The sequence below is a fragment of the Lepidothrix coronata genome, unplaced genomic scaffold, assembly GCF_001604755.1.
Source record: "Lepidothrix coronata isolate B3197 unplaced genomic scaffold, Lepidothrix_coronata-1.0 Scaffold6, whole genome shotgun sequence".
NCBI lineage: Eukaryota > Metazoa > Chordata > Aves > Passeriformes > Pipridae > Lepidothrix > Lepidothrix coronata.
The window spans coordinates 2403335-2425580 of record NW_016690186.1 but is presented as its reverse complement, the minus strand read 5'-3'; the positions used below and the strand labels follow the sequence as shown (position 1 = coordinate 2425580).

General features: G+C 34.9%; 1 protein-coding gene across 3 annotated transcripts in view; it reads left to right on the top strand.

The window, feature by feature from the left end:
- Positions 1-22246, top strand: part of SNTG1 (syntrophin gamma 1) — a 341564-nt gene that overhangs the window by 150145 nt on the left and 169173 nt on the right. The gene's annotated exons all lie outside the window — the stretch shown is intronic.

Here is a 22246-nt window from a genome sequence, read left to right as displayed (position 1 = left end):
CCTGGTATATGGTATGTTCTGTTCTAAAGCCAGTATTACAAAATACTACAGAATTATCATCTTCTGCCTGGTAGTGACGACATTAATATATATTGTGTACAGTGGCAGACTGTACAAAATATATATTGACAGGTGTTCAAGAACTGAAACACATAAGAAAGATAAAACAAAACAAAAAAAATACATTAACTTAGTTCAGAGCTTTAAAAGTTGAAGGGAATTGTATGAAAGTACAAATTAATACTAGCTTAGTGCTATTATTTCATAAGTCCTATCAAAAGCTGCTGCCCAATTTGTAGTGTGAATCAGGTTTGAAGCACTTTGCAAAAGCAAAAGGCTGTCAGGAAATTAAATTTTGACTAAAAAATAAATATTCTAGCTATTATGTTGGTTTCTTTATTCATTGAGGAAAACCTCAATAAAATCTGATGATATTGCTAACATTTGAATGCAGTGAATGGTTACATATTTTGGGATCACTTTGTCTTGGCAAAACCTTTCTCCATCAAAAGTTCCAGAACTGCAATGTGAAGAGGTGTCAGGTGTTGCTTCCATACTAGGAATTTTAGAAAATACTTTAGAGGTTCAACCATGAACTTGTCCTTATCTTGGAGAAAGTAATGCCCCCTGGAGAGATCAGAAGGATATTAATAACCATCTTATGTGTAAGTGGGAACTCTGGTTGATTGTGCCTTCCCTAGCAATTTATTGAAAAAGAAAAAAAATACCACACCTGAAGTGCGCTCTGTTCCTTACTGAAAAACAAAATAAGAGACAAAACTCAGGGAGCTTTCAAAAAGACACTTCTCAAAAAAAAATGGTGAAACTTTCTTGTAAATTTGGAAAGAACGTGGCCTCAGATAACAAGAACTTTTCTGTAAACATGAAATTGTTTAGGGAGGTAGGGCCAGAACATATACTCTTTATCCATCAAATCATTAAGCAGCTGGTGTCATAAAAGTGGCTGTCTTTGAAAACATGGTGAACAGAAGAGGCCTTCATGCAACCCGATAAAGCAGATCATAGCCCAAAAGTGAAAAAAAGTACTGCTTTGGTGCCTTTGGATTGTGATAATCATAAGCTAAATGTAATTTGGGATAATGATGATATGACTGATGGAATTTGAGAAAATTACTCTTTTCGCTTTAAGAATTTTAGCATTTTTCCTGTCAATCTCCACAGCATTCTTTTTGGTCTGCTATGATTGAGGCAGACTGATCTTTTATGCCACTTCTCTACTAATGATTTTATTGCTTAATCATTACTAAAGTAAAGAGAGAGACAAAGACAAAAATATCACAAGGATTAAGAGAGTTACTTTTAAAGCATTGTTTGCTGATCCAAAACTTGCTTGAATTAAAATGACTATTCGGTCTCCAAAACTGAAATGTAAAGGCAGGTAGAAAGAATTCCTTCTTTTCATTAATGTTAACATATAAATATTGTTCGTACATGTCTATTTCCTTTGTTTGGGTTCTGGAATGAACTTTGTAGTACAGATGATAAAACATAGTGTGTAAAGGTCACTTGAGCATTTTTTCAATTCACATTTATTCTACAAAACAGGGGGTGAGTTCAGTTTTGTATTAAATTTGGACTGAAATAGACTTTAAGAATTTCAAAAACAACTGGAAATCATTCAGTCTCCAAAGAGAAGCATATGTGAGACTAGAAATTAAAATAAACCCCTATAAACTACATTGTAGTGAAGCTGAATCTTTATTAGTGTAGTGGTCATAAAAATGCAAAATATTGTTTTTTCTGCTATTTCTTAATTTCGTGTTCTTAATTTGTGGATATTTAATCTAAAAATATTGATTATTTTAAGCATTTTCTTTTAATATTGTTACATTTCATCATTACGTGAGTCATAATGAATGACACTTTCTTTTGAAAATCAGAAGTTGTTATTTCTGCTTAAGCATTTTGGTGAGCAAGGCTCTTTAGATGGGTTATAACATGTGCCCATTCAGTTACTATGAAAAGTAGTGTCATTACTCTCAATTATATGAGTGAAAACATTAATTATATTCACTGTGATATGCTTTCTATGAAGGTAGATTATGGTGCTAGTGGAATATTGGTCTCCCAATGAAGAACAAATGCAGAAGATTCTTCTCACAGCAATAGTCCCTGTAACATGTTCTCACAACTGTTGCTGTAAAGTGAAATTTTTGGGCTTCAGTATCAGGACTGTACCATTATATAAAAAGCTGATCTGTCTGTTACAGAACCAGAACTTTGTGGGTGATTTCTTAGTTCTGTCAGTGACTATGGCTTTAAAGATTTCAATGTGTGAAATTATAGTGAGACTCCACACCTTCTTGTTAATCAAGAATATTCTTGTGAAAAACTGAAAGTCCTTAGTGTCCTTGAAGATAATGGCAAAATTTCTACTGAAGTCGTTATAGACAAAATTTTGTCTACAAAACTCTGAACAATTAAGGTAGAACTACTGATAGGAAAAGATTCTTGGAGTTTGGTAGATTTGTGCAGAATTCATCAAAAGACAAAATTGGGATGAAATGAAATATATAATACAAGTTAGTTAACAGTTTCCACTTGTAAATTATGTGGGTTTTATCTTGGGTATCTGATGCTTGTTTATAGATTTTGTCTGCATTGTTTAACTTCACCTGATTTCATAAAATGGACAGAAAATTATGAAATGTGGTGAGTATCAAATAATATTCTTTTAAAGCATTGAACTGACTGTAATGTTTAAGATGTATCTAATCAGGTCCGTATTCAGAGTAAATCTTATTGGTTATGAAGATTTGAATACATAATAATAAATACCTGCCCAGTCCTTTGAAAATTGGTGTTAGACATTGCGCTGCGATATAAAACTTTAAAGCAGGCCATTGCTATAAAGACATTGCTTTTTCATATTGAATGCTGTATTTGATATAAAACCTTAATATACAGCATATATTTACAAAACAATATTCCACTGAGGTTTGATTCTACTATGCTTAGTCATTATTTTCCCTTACCCAGTGAAATTGGTCAGTGTATTGTAGTTGCCTCACATGTAAGTTTTCATTTGTGAAACCATTTTTCTTCATGTTGCTGATGCAAAGTTTTTGTAACAGTGGTCATAGAAGTCAAGTTTTTCATAGAAACAACTTTTTTTCCAGTCACCTGTGCAACAGTTGTCGGTACAATCATTGCATTTCAATGAGAAAGTCTCACTCCAATCAGTAGCACAACTCTTGAGTATAAGGAGCGATTATCTATCACTCCAGGGTGACTGTAAGTCTGTGACACGTGAGGAAAAGGGCAATATGCTTCTGTAAATTAATCTGAGTGAACATTTGGAAGGGAAATGGAATTATTATGTGGTATTTATATTATGTTATTGCTAAAGGCACTGAGCCTTCCTCCATAATTGTAACCATAATTCCAGCTGCAGCAATATTTTAAATGTTATGGCATACATTATACTTTTAATGGAAAGAAGAACTATTAAAATTATGGGTTTGGAGCAAGCTGTATGATGTATACCATAGTGGAAAAAAAGTAAATTAAGTTTGTAACTACTAAGTACAATTTAAATACTGTTTTGTTTTTTTTTTTTTGAGTAAGGAAGGAGTAGCTAGCTGTTTACAGTTTCTTACAAAAGAAAAATCCATTCCACAAGAAATCTTAACAAATGTACATTATTATATGTTCTGGTTGGGTCCTACTACCTGAAATTAACTGGATCAATCTGTTGAGTCTTTCCCACTCGTGCTTGCTCGTTGTGCACCAACTTAGGTAGCGTTAATGTGTCCTTCACAGCCAAGAGGAAAGGGACAGCCTTGGTGGCACATATATGTGGTCCTCCTATCCTGTGCCTTGGTGTGGCCCTCTGCCATCCCTGTCTAAATACCTTCTTCCACCCTCATGACTTTGAACATCCTCTATGTGAATTTGAGAATGTGGAAAGGTGGTGATTGTTGAGCTGGTGCACAGCTTTCTTTTAAGCTCTGGATTGCACAACATCCAGCGTTGTCTGTGTGCTGAGGAGTTAGAGGATAGAGAGAACCACAGGAGGGCCACCACATCTGTGTCTTGTGCCTATGTTTTCACCCCAAAATTTTATTAAAACCCAGCTGAATTAATGGCTTTTCATTGACTGAAAAGGTGGGCTGAACCAGAACAAAATCCTGCTGTGTTTAATTTTCTTTATTGATTCCCTTTTATCTACAACAGATGAAAGTGAATAGATTATTGCAAATCTTAAATGAGCTTTTTGTCTGATAGTGCCAAAGCCTTTTACTTTTGGTTAGGTGACTGTGAGTTAACATTAGGACACTGAAAGCAGCAGTAAATTATCTGTGTTATCTGTTTCTGTTATGAATCAAAATGTGTTGCTCATTCTAAAGTTGTTCAGTGCAACTATGTCCTGAGATACTTTTGCACCTGCTTTTTATGCCTTTGGGCACTGGGATTTTGAAGCTAAATGTTACATGCAAATAGGCATTTCTATTTAATGATTCAAAATTCATTTAGTGAAGGAATAGGCAACAGAAAAAGGAAGATGTTGTTCTGCAGCGTATTAACTGAGATTAGAGCTCATCACTGACTGAACCCCACAGCAGCAACTGCAAAAATGTTTTAAATAAACAATTATTTCTGTGTAAAACTATATATCGACCTTTTCTCTAATTTTTTTCCATAATTGGCTGTATTATCAAGAGAATTCTTAAAAAAACTCTGTGATGTTTCTTAAAAACTTTTTCAAAATGCTTTCAATATACAAGTGCTATATATATTTTAAGCAATTTGTGTACCATACCTACCTCTGCAGTTTCAGAGCCTAAGAATGGTATTGCAGCACTTAATTTCCATCTGGATTGCCAGGGTAAGGCACAGTAGTAGGTACCCACTGAATGTGACTGACATCAATTGTTCTTTTCACCTGAGGATCGGGGAGAGGCAGACAGACCTTGTACTACTTATTGCTGTGGAGCAGAAGTGTGGATCTCTCACACGCTGACATGTTTAACAATTCAACAGTTCAGATCTTCTCTCAGGAATTCTAATTCTGCTTCAGTAGGCTAGTCCTGACATGGTTTCATGAAATGTGAAAGAAGAAGTGGTGGAGAGAAGAGGAAGGAGTATTAGTGCTTTAATTTAATGGCGCTCTGAATTTTAATCTCAAAGTAGGACATGTTTCTAAGATGCTTTGTTCCATATTTTAGAACAGTGTCTCTGAACAGAACTACCTGGGGGTTTGCAGGGCACAGAGTATAGTGGGGTTAAAAACTCCCTTTATTTCTGACTTAAAAATCATGACAGCGATTTCTGAAACCTTTTGCATTGTTTAAACCACAATCAGCTTACTGCATCATTTGTCAGCGTAAGAGGTGAAGGACACTTACAGCTGCTAAGCATTACCAGGTTTATTATGCATCCTTTTCGAAGAAAGGTTGTAGAAAGTAAAGAATTTGGATAATTGCCTGAATTCAAATAGAGCTATTTTAAGTCAACTGCGCATTTATTTAAGCAATGATGTCATATTAAAAATAAATAAATCTATGAGCAATATGTTTCATCCTGGACACAGCTCATCTGCCAAGTGAGCTGCGTATTGAAAAACATGTTCTTTTAATGACTACACAGGGCAGACTACAATGTATCACATTTTGTGGGGTTTCCTCCCTTTTCTGAAGCAGAAATTTTCATCATGCTACAGGGAATTTTTCAGAATTCTTCCCACTAGAATTTGTCTAACTTAGGTCACATTGCTCTGTAAGTATATAAATTAAATATAATTAATTTTTTTTCTTTATGATTTGGGAGATTTTGCTATATTATTCCAGTGTCTTTTTTTTTTCTTGTTTTGAACTACTTTCTGATTTGGGAAATGATTTTAGTATCTGGAATATTAAAGGGGAGAAGAAGAAGAAAAAAAATATTCAGGTAGCTCTTAGGGTATACTAAATTAAATGACTGTTAATTTTCCAAAAGTTGATAAATGAGATACCTCATTGTTAGAATTTAGAAAGGAGAAAGCTATAGGACTTGAAGCTAAAGCATTACAGAAAATTCTTTCAGTCCAAGTTTTTGAATATTTGTGTGATCTAGGATATTTCTAATTATGTAATCTAAGAATGGATGCTCTTAAACCTTATCAAGTATACCGCATTCAGCTTTTTTGCATAACTTTCAGTTATAAATAGTATGAAACTGAGTTTAAGAGGAACTCCAACAGAAATCAAAACCAAGACAAAATATAATTTATAAAAAGATAAAAAATGAGACATAAAAATTGAAAAACAACAAAAAGAAAAATATTAGAGTTGTGGACATGATAAGGTGGCACAAAAAAAAGATTAGAAATGAAAAGACTAAATTTGTGAAGGATTTATGTATTTGTTATTAATTATCAACTTATGGGTCCCTTCCAACTAAGAATATTCTGTGACTCTGTAACTAATTGGTATTCTTAGCTCTATGCAATTCAATGCAATTAATGAGTGCTTCACCCAAGGAACTTAAAGACAGACTTAGTATGGAAAGTATAGTTCATTTTCACATATTATACACATTAGAGTTGCAGCTTCATCATCGTCCAAATATTTCAGGTGAAAAAATAATCAAGTAGTATGTTTGATTTTTTTGTTCTTATTGAGTTTTTTTTTAAATGATCTCTGCTGAAAATGGAAGCCAAGCAAAGGAGATCATAAAAGAGATGCAACATGATTCACTTCATTGAAGCCCAAAGAAATTACAGTTTTGAAGCATGTGGTCTTTTACAAACACATGAAAATTACTGCAGTCACTGCAAATTATCTCACCACAGCAGTAGGGGCTAGTGAAGTATCTCTGACCTGGAATTCACCTTTTTATATTTTTCTTTCATCTGTATTCCTTAAAACAAAGGATAAAAGAAGACTACAAAACAGCAACAGAAGAAAGGAAAGTATAAGATGTAGTTCATAGATAACAAATTTTAAAGCTGTTAAATGTTAGATTTTGAAATATTATTGCTCTTGTATCAGTGTGGTTCAGGACCAGTTGAGTTGTACTGTGCAGATGTGTAAATATGAAAGTTTCCTCCCTAAGACTTTTCAGTAATTGTTATAATATTGTATGTCAGGGGTTTTACTTGATGTTGCTCATGTAAACGATTTTAGATTATTTAAATTTCAAGGATTTGTTGTTATTCTACAGAGATGTTATATCTTTATATTATGCATTGGCAACATTTATTTTTTATTATATGATCAAAATTGCAATTCAACTATTATCATCAAGTTAAGAAGCCTTATTGAATCTATTACTTCTGGAAGTCAGCTAATCCCAAAATAATTTTAGCATCATAATTTTCTTACACATAGGGAGAAGAAAATTCATCTTCAGTCTTAGTAGATGTGAAGCCTTAGTTCAGGAAGATATTTAAATGTGTTTCTAACTTTGAATATGAGAATTTCTAAGACCTAGTTTCCAAAAGCTCTTTCTTGGCAAAGAAGGAAGGAAGGAAGCAAGGAAGGAGGGAAGGGAAAGGACCATTGCTAATTCTTGTCTTAAATTGAACAGAATATCATAAAATGTCCTTTCACCTACTTCCTTAGATAACATTGTGAAACCTTGAAATATTATGCCAGATATTAAGTTATGGTTAGATAAAGATGTAGTCATTTGCATTACTGTATCTTCAGACTCTTAAGTATAGATTTTGAGACCTTATTTTGATCTCATCACAGTTTCATCCTACTGTGATTCTATCAATTATATAGAATTACCCCTTACTCTGAAAGTATAGATCACTCTTTTTAAAGTCATGATGGTTTATTAGACAGTTTTAGAATATGAACCCCTATGCTAAACAGCTGAAGGGATAGTGTTGTCAATTACAGTGGAAAAGAGGATTTTGAAGTGGAAGATAACAGCTCTGGGAAGACCTATGTGGAAAATCTATATGTCTCTCTCACCTCTGCATGTTTTACAAAAGGCATTGCACAAACTGTTACCCAAATTTTTCCTCATGGCAGAGTTATTTAGTTAAAAAGAAAATGGGAGCAAAAGCTGCAGGTATGCTCTGGTAAGTCTTTGAAGTCTGAGATGTTTTTAAATCCAGAGTGCAGAATTAGAAATGAGCCTACACCATAGAGCTCCTGTGAAAGTATCTAAAGGAACAGATACATTATACTTTTATTGGTTGTGTCAGCCTCTAAGTTTCTGAACAAGAGACTTCAAATTTGTGGGGCAAATAAATGGTTGGTTACAAATTTTGAAGAAAAAGTAGAAGAGTTTTGCCATCTAAACCTTTTCAAAGTCCAAGTCCTCTGTGAATAACTACTCCATGAATTTATTCTCTACAACCTGAAACGTAAGCCTCCATTAAAAACATCAGAAACAATCTTACCTAAAAAGAGCTCTCAGAATAAAAGTTGTTATTTTTCCTCCTGTGTTTTTGCCTAACCACAACCTACCTGACCTGTTGCTGTGCAGAAGCAGTGTTGGGCGAACACATCTGGGGGTCACCACAGCTGCTTCCCAGGAAATGTAGAAAGGTGTTCAGAAGCCATATCAGAGCAGGCTTTTGGGTGGAGTGGCAGGAGATATGCACAGGCAGTGAAGGTGATCTGATAAGCTTGACAGCATAACATGTTTTTGCATTGGCTACTGCAAGGTCGGTATCTTGAGGATTTACAGGCAACTAGTCCAGGGACAGAGGAATTCCTAAGGCATCTGAGTGTTATCAGATATACTGGAAGAGGCTGAAAAAATCCCATTATGCTGGAACTCTGGAAAAACAGGGGTTTTTTTAGCCTGTTATTTACACTTTGTAATGATGGAGTAGCTCTTTGACTAAACATGGCACGACACTGCATACACAGATGCTATTATTTTTTTATTATTAGAGTAATATTTTTGCATTATTATTCATGCCCATATAGAAAGATCCCACAAAACCAGGGCACAGACATTGTCTTTGTCCCTTTTGAACACAAGGAGTACAGTTTAGCTAAATGTAGTTTGGGAACCTGATAAAGCACATACCCTCCACTGTCCTGTTGAGGAAGATCTGAAAATACAAGCTTTATCTTTCTGCCCTGTTCTTATGAAGGAAACCCAAAAGTTCATTGGATTGGCAAATCTTAAACCACATTTGAAGGGTTCACTGCTGCCCTAGGGTCCTCTTAAAAATCTTATGCGTAACACTACGTTCAAGCCTGGAGAAGGACTAGTCTGTTCACAAGTGGTTAAGAAGAACTCCCAATTCTATATATAATAAATAATTCATTGAAGAACAGTTGCTAAATGTTGTGTTTGTTTATTAATAAAAGGGCTTAGTAGTAGAATGTAATAATTGTCAAACAGTAGTGTAAATCCTTTGATAAACCCTCCTTCAAATATGAAGATATTCTGTGTTCATATGACCTCACTTCACATAATCAGCCAGGTGCATCAGGAAAGGGAGATGCCCAGCCTAAAGAAAGGGAAAGTTAGATGAAGCATAGACTTCCAATCCCAGATTATATAAAGTGGGATTACAAGATTTGCTCTTTAAAAAGAAAGCCAGATAGTCAGTTATTTAAGGCTCTCCTGGTGTCTTTGATAGAGAATACTGAACAGAACTGAAATTTACTCAAAACTAGAGACAATAGAGGCTTTCCTTCCTGATTTAATTTTTTTTAAACTGAATTTAAAATAATGGTCTATAAAGGGAAAGCTTGGATTCTTGGCTGTTTAAGTCTTTGTGAAGACGGTTATCCCAATTCCTGCAAGAACTGGAATGATCAATTTCATGACCCCATCCCATTATGAGGGTTTGTTTCTGAAAGTGGAAAAACACTCTTTTTCAGTAACTTTGCGTACACTAAGGTCAAGAAGGTAGTACATAATGTTTTCCCAAACATCATGCTGCAATTATGGCAGCAGATTGTTTATCAATTGGTTGTTCCCCAAGACAATCTTTTGAAAGTCAGAGAAGCAAGTAGGAGACCATGTGACTGCATACACTAAGGACATTTTTTTTAAAACTATTGAAATCTAGTCATGAAAGTTTTTTCTCCCATGTTTTTAATGGATGTGCCCTTTTTCTTCAGTTTTTTAAAGTAAATGATTTTAAGAATCCAAAATAACTGTGCATGAAAACCCTGATGGATATTTACTGCTTGTTAGTCCTTATGATCTTTCCCAAATCATGCTCATGATATTTTATAGGTCAACTGTTAATGATTGTTAAAAGTGCTGCTTGAAAACTGCTACTATTTTTACAGAAATAGAAATAACAGAATATTCTGAATTGGAAGGGACCCACAAGGATCATCAAGTCCAACTCTTAAGTGAATAGCATGTATGGGGATCGAACCTGTGACCTTGGTGTTGTTAGCACTATGCTCTGACAAACTAAGCTAATCTCAGGGTCATGCAATACTCAGATGAATTAAAAAAAGGAAACTTGACTAGTTTTAAACATCAGGAAGCTTAAAGATTTCTCATTAAGTGAACCATTGCTTTAAACTAATGATGATGATTATTAAAACCATGAAGAAATGCAAGAACCTGGAAGCTGTGCTGTTCCTAGGAGAGGTAATATCAGCAGCTCACAAAAGAAATCTTAATTTTCAAAGAAGAAACATTTCTCAGAGTGAAACTCTCTCTAATAACTTCTTTAGCATTCTACTTTTTGCTTACTTTTAAATCAGGTTCAGTCAGCATTTATACTTTACAAATTGGGTTTTTTCTTATGTAGTTTCAAACTCAGATAAAGCTGCTTGATAACAGTTTTTCTTAGACTGATTTATACTTGGGCATGTTTATTATGTGGCAAAAGAACTTGTATTTTGGGGAGTCTGGGCGGCAGAGTCCTTGAAATTAAGTTTACAGAACTTCTGCTAGTCCATCATTTCACATTGTCCTGTATACGTCTCAAATTTAACTTGTCTGCCATTTACTCTCAGTATGTCCTTGTAGCTTACCCTGATGGCATTGCTGTCACTTACACTGAAAGCAAGAGGCCAGTCTTTTCCCTGGGCTACGCAGTCGTCAACAGTTTCTAAAAATAGTAGTGTATTTTGTTCTGCTGCATGATCTTAATTTAGCTGAGGTTCTTGCCTTAATCATTCCTTTGTGACAGGTTTGCCAAATCTCATATTCTCAAACATGCTATACAGCCCCACAACACCCATATTCATTTCTTGCATCAGTGTCTTGTGCTAACATTGACTTAATTTGCCTTAATTCAGCGTGTCACTGGACTTCTGTACAGAGCTTGTTCTCTTTACATATCTCTCACTTTAATATTTCTAAAATTATAAAGAATGCCTTTAAGCGATTGTGATTTAGGTGGTACACAAAGCTACACTGAAGTAATTTGTTTTCAGTAGGCATGTCACAAGCAATGAACTTGGATAGTTCTGGTAATCTCCTGAAAAGATTTTTAAAATACAGCCCACTTAACATAACTGTGTGACTGAAAATGTAGGGAAAGTATTTCTTAATGCATTTTTGACCCTCTTTCCTCAATATTATTGCTTATAGTCAACTTACCCCTAAGATTTACATCGCTTTTTCCAAGTTCAATCTTTTGTTTTCCAGGTCTGTTGGGAGGAAGGAGGAGAAGGGGCATAAAAGCACCCCAAATGAAAAAAAGGTTAGGTTCTTCCATATCCTTAAATATTCTCCTTCAACTTAGCAGTCATAATTAGCATAAGGAGTGCTATTCATGACAAAAATTAAAAATAACAAAATTTATCTTAGTGCACATGGATTTGACTAAGCTAGCTTATTTATATAAGCTTAAAGAAATAATGTGTAATGGGGAAAAGTAAATAATTTTTTAAAAATGTTTCCATTTTCCCTACACATTTTTCTTAACTTGCTCTTCTTATTAGCAATTTCTCCTCTCTTTTGTCATGTTTTTGTCTCCCCTTTAAATGCATTTTTCATCAGTCTTCTTGGGCTGACACTGTGTTGCTCTTATTAACTCTTCCTCTCTCTCTCTCTCTCTCTCTCTTTCTCTCTCTGAAATGTTCTGCCTACTTTGATTGCCTTGGAGGAAAAAGTATCCTGAAAAAGAACCCTATACCTTCCTCTAGTTCCATATTCCCACAGGATGAGGGGATGGAATCTTTAAACTATAACCTCTCTATTCCCTGAAATAGATTTTAAGTGAATAAAGGAATGGTGACCTGAAGACTGTCCTCTCCCCTACTCTCTTGCCTGAAAGATTTGGAAAATAAAAAGGAAGAGCAAGGCTCCTGCTTTGCTTCAGTGACAGTGTCTGAAGTGCAGAAGTCCTTTGGTACTCTTTAGTGTACCAATATAGATGTTCATCTACTATACCTGTGAGTTTTGGAGAGATCAGTGGAATTTTTTAAACTTGAGTCCCATTTGATTTCAAGACTTATGTTTAAAGTCTTTCAGATAAGTTAAACTCTAGAAAATACTTGAATTAAACAAAGCTATGCAAACTTAAGTCATCTTTGTGTAGACACTATGACTCAGTTTTAGTTACACAATGACAATCTAAATTTTCCACTGGAACCCACTTTAAAAAAAAAAGTTCACGTAAGAAGTAACCCATAGTGAGGTATCTTCTGGTACTCTCAGAGTTAGGCTTGAATGCTTTAGAGCTGTCATTTGAGCTACTGTACTGGCTGTAATGTTCTGCCACTTTTCATCAGTTTCGAAAATATGAAGTTCCTGGGTCATGCTTCTCATTATCAATGAAACTGACTCCTGCCATTTGGGTAAATGCATAAAACAACCTACGTCCATGTTTTTGAACTCTCTTCCTCTGAGGTAGGGTGGCTGTGAGAAAACTGGCTATTAAAAATGATCCTTTACTAATTCCTGGGTCATGTAGCCTGTTGTTTTGGGGAGTACTACTTGTCATGGACTGAATCCATATGATGGTTCATCCTAACAGCTTAATGATAGAGTCAATACATTTAGTGACATTGTTTAATTTTCATATTCTATACAGAAAAACAGGTGTAATACTGTTCCATGCCTGTGGAATTTTGATCTGATTTTTGGGTACCTTTCCCTGGAGACAAGTTCTCTATAGTAGTTGCAAACCTTCATATTCACTCTCTTGAAGGTTGTCTTCTTCTTCCTCATCCCTCAACTTACCCATGGCCCAAAAGCTCCCTCAGTTTGATGTACCCTAACTCCTTTCTGGTGACCTACCAATTTTTAGATTCCCTTTTACATTCTTTTCACTCTACTCCTGGTAACACCTTTTCAACATGACTTCAGCATCTTCCAGTCTTCTTGACTGTATAGTTCACATTCTCATCATCTTCTCTCATCTATATTTGGTGGAGTGTGAAAGACAATCATAGAAGGAATTAGTGATATTAGTCCCACCTTTGCTATAATTACATTGCATCATGAATATGTCCATGACTTTACAGACAAAGAAAAATTCTTATGACTTTCGGTGTTTGCCATCTTGGCTTTTAATGAGCTCAAGAATGCATTAAATAAAATCTAAACTGAACAGTAGCTAATTACATAGAAAATGTGATAACCAAAATGAGTAATTACACAAGGTGACTGATTAAATAGGGATGGCACTTTTACACTCATGCCTGCCCTGCACAGGTATCATTGCATTGCAACTCAGGATCAGCACATTTTAGCACTAGCTAGTGTTTATCTGAATCAACCTCAGTTTCTAAAAGTGGAGCAGATTGTAGTTGGTGATTTTTGCAACTTCCTGTGATAGACCTGTGGCAGGATTAACAACCTGCAGGGTAGGGATGTGTGGTCATCTAGGATGACCATTTCACAATCCCATTCCAATCCAGCCCCATAGAAAAGGATTTTCAGTGAGGGGTGCTGCTCTTACAGAGATATTTTGCAATTAACTGTTTCTCACTGGCTACTTAACTTTGTTTTAATTTGACAGTACTTTAAGTGCTGTGTTTTGCTATGTGGCATATTTTGCATATCTCAAGTTCTCTTTTTATACATTTTGACAATGTACTACTGCAGGAACAGTTTGACAATAAATAAACTTGACTTGATAATAATGCAACAGCACTGCTACAAATTCTTGCTTTCTGAATTCCACAGGAGTTAAAGAGGCTTTTGCTGCAATCATATAAAAATTCAAGTGGAAGATCTAATTATGTTGATTAATTTTGAGCCAACTTGTTGGTGTTTGTTTTCTATAAGTATTGAATTCTTCTGTATAGAAGCATCTGCTCTGAAAAAAAAAAGGGAAATGTGGTGAAGACTATGCAACCCATGATTATGATATCTCTATTGGCTAGTATTTCCTAGATCATGCACAGTATTATTCCAACTTACTTTGCTGGCAACTGTTTGAAATAGGTTACTGGTTTCTTGATTTATTTTGGGGGTTTTTTTTGTTTGTTTTTTTTTTTTTACCTTAACCTAAGGAAACCTCATGTTTACTAGTAGCCTTTATAAGTGACTTTGCAGATAAGGCAAGACTGTAACAGCAAGTGCAGTAAACATTGGTCTCTCTCTGTGTTGCAGCTATGCTGTCCCAGAGATGATGAAAACAATTGCATAGTTTTTAAAGGTGACCACTGGAATTGTGTGCACACTTGTTGTCATAGGAATTCTTAGGCAGGAAGGTCACTGTTGATTACAGGAACTCGGAGTAGAAACCAAGTTGCAGTTCAGACTTTATTCTAAAGCTGTCATACGGTCAGTTAATCACATTGATTTAAATATTTCTATGAATATTTTTTTTCTTATTGACTTGGTTATTTATGGGAAATCTGTAAGTTCATACTTTGTAGGATGAAGAACAAAAAAAGTAATGAAGAAAATCAGTGTCACAGTAAACAACAGTTTTTCTCAGCAGCAGTGCAACAGAGGTGCCTTAGTCTACCTTAAAAAAGAAATCTGAGGTCTTGGTCTTATAATGGCCAATTTGTTTTGTTCTCCAGTGTTCTACTTAGGTACTTACGATACCATAGTGTAGTCATTTAAGTTCAATGTGTCAGCAAAGAGTTTTGTTTACCACAAGTACCTGTTTTTTTCCATTTTGCCAGCTTGTACTGACTCAGTTTTCTCTTACAACTTCTCAAGATGCCTCTCTGCCCATCTTCTTTGGTACCTGCCAGGGAGGTTCCCCAAACCTTTTTACCTCAGATAGCCCAATTCTATTTCCAGGTTATCAGCCAAGAAACTGACTGGCAGTTGCAAAACTGGTGATGATGGCAATTGCTAAGTAGAAAGCAGGCTCCAAATATCAATATAGTGTGTATAAAGATACACACTGAAAGATAAATGATGCCAGTTTTTTTCAGTGGGCTGCTCTGATTTCTGTTACCGTCTCAGTGGGAAGGAATGATAAGGTCTAGTGTCCTTCCCTGCTTCATTTGACACCTCATCCCAACAAAGTGTCTAATTCTATCTGAATTAGTTAGGAGCTTCTGCTACAAATCCAGAACAGATCTTGTAGTCACACCTGTGGACATAACAGGAAACCAACTTAAAGCACTGCACTGCTTGCTCTATTTCAAATCCATTACCAATGTATTACATTGTGATACATGACTTGATAATATAAAATAAACAGCTTTTTGATTTTGTGAATACAAAATAGGAAAATTCCTTTTAATTATATGAATAATTTCTTAAAACTAATGATAAAACAGAACAAAAATGTTTTGACCATACTCAACTAATTTCAATCCCATCAAAATGAAGAAATGTCATAATCAAATATTGGTTTAGTTATGAAACTTCAAATGAAGTTTGGGGTTTTTTTTTTGTCTTGGGGCAATTTAAAATGTCTTATCATATTGTTTTCATTGAATTTAATGACATTTCTGAATTTCTCTGAGATTAGATTTTGTGCTTAACTTGTTACTTCAAGTTCTATCAACATGTGCTAGAGTTTGGAATTCAAACTGTATCATATGAGCAGAAATAATTTCATATCTATTGGGAAGTCCTGGTTTGTATTTTCATTGGTACATGGGAAAAATTTTAGTCAGTTGAGAAAATAGAAGTATGTGTTACTTTATACTCTTGTAAACTGGATGTAAAACACATTCCTATTTCTTTGATTCAGTGAATGGCATCTGTACTGTCTGATATTATGTCCCTTCTTCATTTAATCTGGTTTTGGTTTTCACTATTCATTGTGTATTATTATTTTGATTTTTCTTAAGCAGTATTTTTACAATATATCATCATATTCTTAAAATTCCACTGTTAATGATAATTTTTTTCATTAAGAGCTTCTGCAATTAATTCTGGACCTGACACATGTTTATATGTACTGGTATAAATATCTTTATCAGTTGTTTATAAAGGATATGAAAATCTAAAAAAAAATATTTCCCTAGGGTTTACAACCATTATTTATTTTCTAACCTCGTACAATGGTTTTGTTTTGTTTTTTTAACTTAAGTGAAAGCAAAAGATGCAGTATAATGTCGAAAGTCTCACTGCAAATTATTAGCATGAGGCATAATGCTAGTGGCATGAAATTTATATTTGAGTAAGAAAAAATTGCCTTTGCAGAGGACTGCCAATATGTCTTTTTTAAGGAAATTTTGTGTTGAGAGATAATGGAGAGAAAATGCAGACTGCAGTGCTGGATAGTCCGAGAAGAACTTTTGTTTATCTTTGACACAAGGCACAGTTATTTAGGTAAAACTAAGAAATAATCTAAATCATGTCACAGTTCACGCAACCTCCAGAGCAATTAAGAATAAGGAGACTTTTAGTACAAGCTTGGGCTCTGACATGTGCACTACCTCTCTTTGAAATCAGGTATGTAATTATTTTTAAACACATCTACTGAATCACCAGAGGGTAGCATTGGAAAAGTGAGAGACCAGACACAAGATTTTTTTTTTTCTAACAATGTTGTAGGCTTTGACCCAATGCCAAACTTTCATGTTCCAGTTTGCAACAGAGCATTTCACATAAAGACGTGCAGTGGCCACCCACTGGCATTTAACATCACCGTTTTCAGATTATTCTCCTGTAATACTGCTTTTTCCTTCTGAATGACTGTGTGTTTCACTGGAGTTTTTGTTTTGTGTTTGGTTGGTTGGTTTTTGGTTTGGTTTGGTTTGGTTTTTTGTTTGTTTTGGTTTTGTTTTTTTTTGTTTTTGTTTGTTTGAGGGTTTTTGTTTGTTTTTGTTTGTTTGGTTGGTTTTTGTTGTTGTTGTTGTTTTGGTTTGGGTTTTTTTTTTTAGTTTACCATTTTGAATAGTTTTCTTTTGCCAAGCCAGAACAGTCTGGGCTACATGTTAAACCATGTTGTGGTTGGTTGTTCTGGGGGACACTAGATAATTGTTAATGCAAAAAGCACTGCATAAACAAACAGGAGCCCAAGATACATTCATTCAGTTAATACTTCCATATGGCTCACTGATTCTTGAAAAATTGATATTTATAAAGTGAGTCATTAATTTAATGACTTGCATATTTAATATACTTGCCACTAAAATAATAAATTGTGACTGGCAAGTAAATACCGTACTTGTTTTAACCAAGGTAAAATGAATTAAACATTAAAAGCCTTGTTAGCTACTAATTGCCAACTTCAATTCTTTTGAAGCATGAGCTTTGCTAAGAGCTGGACATTTTGTTAAAAAGCTTTGTCAGATGATTATTTTCCTCATTGCCAAAGAAATGCACAGGTTTGTTGATTCCAAAGTTCCTCTCAGTCCTTGCATATCAGGTAGATGGGGGTACATGCAGCTTTGGGTCCTCCACCTTTATGTGCATCCTTCTACTTAATTTAGTAAAGCTGTAATTCTGTGCATGGGATGTATAGATCCCCCTTCATGTATTGAACTCTGTGAGGGAAACATGAGGATATATTCAGGTCTAGAAACTTTTCCCAACTTGCTGAGACATTTTTCAGCAAATTAGTCCAATATGTAAATTATTAAAAATCATTATGTTAACTGAACATAAGTAAATCAGTGTTCAAACAAAATATAATTCAAGTGTGCTGGAAAACCATAACTGAATAGGGGTTTATTAACCTGCAGCTACTCAACTGCTCCTTTGATTTACTGTTCTGTCTGCGTGCCTCTGACCACTCGTCCGGTACCAAACACTTTGTGGCAAGCTGAATAGAAAGACTGCCTTCATGGAATTTGCATTTAAAGTAATGTTTCTTTTTATCCAAAGTATATTTTTATTTCCTGTAAAGCACAAAGGACTATGCTATATTTAAGGATTATTTCTAAGTCTTCTTCTCCTATTTTTAATAGAGATGGTTTGTGGCTTATTTGGGGTTTATTCGAAGTTTTAGTTATTGCTAAAGGCTCTGCAGAGTTAAAAATGTATGTGTGTTTAATTTCCTAACACACACAAAAATGACAGACATGATTTCCTTCAGATATCTCCACAATGCAGAGCACAAAAGATGTTAGTAAGAATGGAGATAGATCAAGGATTGAAAAGGCAAAAATGAAATTTAGTAGTAAACTACTTCATAAGTAGTTGCTGATCTAGTATTTCTGCCTTTGAAACATGGTCTGTTTCCCAGTTAGCAGTTCAGACATTTCTCAGACAATAAGAATTTCTTGTGACTTATCTCCATCAAGTAAGACTTATACAAGCTGCAGTGATACCATATGCTGAATTAAAATGCATTTCGTAATGCATAATTTCTCCATAAACTTGTTATTTGTGCATATAGTATTGTATTCTTACTTTCCACCAGTAACCTTGAGAACTAAGCATTTCCTGCTTTTCCTTCAATAGTATTTTATTTGGCTTGTGTTATTTCCAACACTTCACAAAGCGTCTCTTCTTACTGTTGTGTGCACATGGAATTTTCTTTTTGTTTGCTATCTTATTACATTAAGTATACTGGTGTACTCAGTCATGGAAGTACTTTGTGAAATTACATCTATTATACCACTGGAATATGACCTGATTTATTATAAGATCAGAGCAAAGCTCAAGTGCTCAGTGCATTATCCTAAATTAAGCTTTGTCTCTGAGGGCTGCCATAGCCTTCACTTTTACCATTATGTTTTAGCCATTGATTTCCCTTTAGAACATAAATGCCATAATAATACTGCTTGGTAAATGTTTCTTCAATATTAAGTAACCTCTTGTTCTGCCAAAGGGAGTGTCAAATTCTCTTCCCAATCTGTCTGCCACATATTGCTTCCTTTGTGCATCAAAAGAGGTGAGCTACGTAAGTTTGGTAACAGTTGTGGAAGAAATGCAGACAGCAAATCAAGTTGAATGGAAGGCAAGAAACTTTTCAGAGCTTGCTTGTTTGCATATCTTTTATTGCAGTGGTTCTCAGCCCTTTCAGAGAGCCTCACTGCTTTTGGATCCATTCTCTCTCTTTTAGTAATACGCGCTGTTCATGCCTCCCTCTGTGCCTGCACACTCTGCTTAGTCCTGAAACTGTTTCCTCTGCACCTCCTCCTTTCAAAGCCACAGGCATCTCCTTTCTCACCTTCCAGAGCAGTTTGACCTAAAGCAACCTGAGGGTGGGGAGGGGCAAAAGAGAATCAAACATTGAGGCTTAATGGAGCTGTGGGCTGGTAACCAGTGGGCTGTCTAGGTGAGGCTGAAGGGAGCTCCTAGGAGAGCTGGAAAGGCGCTCAGGTGAAAGTGGCTGTGATTTGGAGATGGGGTTGCAGAGATTAGCCAAAAGCTTATCAAGAATATCTGTAAGCAGTGGGTTTCATGGTTTATAATTTTAAAGATGTTTTATTTTTTAAATTACTTAGGTTTGTATTTTCTGCCTTTATTCATGTATTGTAGGAGGAGATAATGCCTAATCATTGAGAAATTTTACCAGCATAAGATGTAACATTTCTGCATGATGCATGATTTGTATTCCTGTAATTTAATTATCTTGAGTGTTTATTTGAAGTGTAAATGCTGGAAACAATGACATTTTTGAGATGATTTATGAGTTACTGCACTTTGTAATCAAACCTTCTATGTGGTGTTTGTAAAATATGAGGTGTTGTAAAATTGCTGATAGTCAGAAAAAGAACATTGATAATGGGCTTAAATTCTCTGTGTGCAGCTGCAGATGAGAATTGGTAGGAAACAGAGGGAAGCAGAAGCAGTGCAAAGATTAGTAACTGAGATATGGTATGTCTGAGAAACATGTACAGTCTTTGCAATGAACGTGATTTTGTGTTGAGAATTGTGTAGTTCCAGCTTTACAATTTAGACAATATTTTATTAGTAAAGGTTCTTGTCACAGATCATAAAAATATGCCTTAAACGAGCTTTCCCAGAGAAAACTCTGTGTGTGACCTTTCTGTGGGTACCAGAGAAGTTATTTCAGTAGATGTATGCTACATTACCTATTTGTAATGTAGCATGTAGAGAGAAGAAGTATCACCAAGATTCACCATGTAGATTCTTCAAGTAGGAACAGGTAGTGAGAGACAACATTTATTATTTGTGACCTGTCTTTCTAAAGGCCAAGGGCTCTGTGTGCCATAGGACAGAGAACTATCGGTCCTGCCTTTCAGAAATAATTTTAAGCATGCTAAAGTTAATAGCAATGTTGTTTAAAATGTTGAGTTATTTTAAAAGGGTTTTAAAAGGATTTAAAAAGGGTTTAAATAGGTTTTCAATAAAGAATTTGGTATTCCTGCGAAGCTTCATACTTGAAACATTGCTATGTTATTATCTGAGCAGAATTAGAAGTTCTTTTAGATTATAAGATGTATATATAATCAGTTGCAAGGCCTAGCTGTTCTTGAATGTTCTTCTATGTGATAATACAAATATTTCTGATATAAGCAAATAAATGCATAATACGTAAAAACAACAAAGAAGAAGAAAATGGAGTAATACTGAGTTTTGGAAATGACCTGGACTAGATAAGATATAGATCAGAGTAGCTAAAAAAAGAACCAAAGTGGAATTGTCATTGACTGTGAAACCAGTTGCCCAAACCCAAACTTTTCACAACTTTTATTAATAAGGCAGAACATAACATAATATATACTTTAGACTGCAGTAGGAATTAGTGACCTGACATAATCAGGGCCCGAGAAAGGAGAACACTGTGCAATACTTCAGTTTATAAAGATACGTGCTCTTATAGTTCCAGAAGGCTAAGAAGTCCTCAGAATACTTTGCTAAGGTGAGTAAAGCCTCTTTCCCACTTCAGCTTACTCAGCTGAAAAAAGAGTCATAAAGATTACAAGGAAAACACTTTGTTGCACAATGACTGTCCCACCAGAGAGAAATTCTTTGAGACAGTAATAGTGACCTTGTTTTTTATGAGCATTTTGAGAGCAGAATTACAGATATAGTTCTTTATTGGATCTTGGTGCTCTTGTAAAGCTGATAAGGAAGGAATGACGATGGGTCCTTTTTAAATTCCTGAATTGTAACCTAACCAATCTAGGCTAGCTCTCTTAGAAATTAGTATAGAGCACGGGCTGTGAACCAGGCAGAGCTCAATAAATAGAGAACATTAACCTCATATATGTGCGTATGCTTCAGTTTATTAAAACTGCATCCAGAGCAGCAAAATAAATCAAGAGACTTAATGACGGGATTTTATTAAGAGACTTTGTTTTAATTATTAGGACTTACATTTTTGTACTATGTCAGGTATAGTTTTTAAATTTTATTTTAAACCTAGGTTAATGGGACAAATTTTGTTTTGGAACTTTGAGTACTAATACAAATAATTGCAAGCACATAATTAATACAGAACAGCAATAAAGTACTCGATGGAGAGAATTTTGTAACATGATTGTTTTTTCCAGCCATTGAATGAAATTACTGTTTTGCCCAGGACTGTTTTGTGTTTCCTGAAAATGTTATTTACTGATGCATGAGTGTTTCTATTGTAGAATAAGTAGCAGGACACTGTTATTAGCCTCTGCTAACATCCTGTTCCAGTGGCTTTATCACATAAATAAATGAATGCATAAGTGTGCATTGGGATGAATACTTTGGGTAAAGGCCAGGCAAAGTAATAATCACAGGATTTGGTGTGACATTTTGCCAGCACTCACACATATTCCTGACTTTTCTAACATTTGTTTTTCAACTCATAAATATTTCTGCAAAGTAAGTACACTGTTAAATGACACTGGCTTCTGTGGAGAGATTAGGTATATTAATAAAACGTGAGACAAAAGGTATTGGTGCTAGGTGGTTTTCAACTAGGTCAGAAAAGAAAAAAAACAACATTTTTTAAAAAAGAGTGTTCTGAAGAACAAAACTTAGTTGTCTCTATTTTTGTTACTTCCAAGTACACTCTTACTTTTGAAAACAAACAAACAAACAAGCAAACAAAAACAAAAAGAAATTTACAACTTGCAGTAAGAAA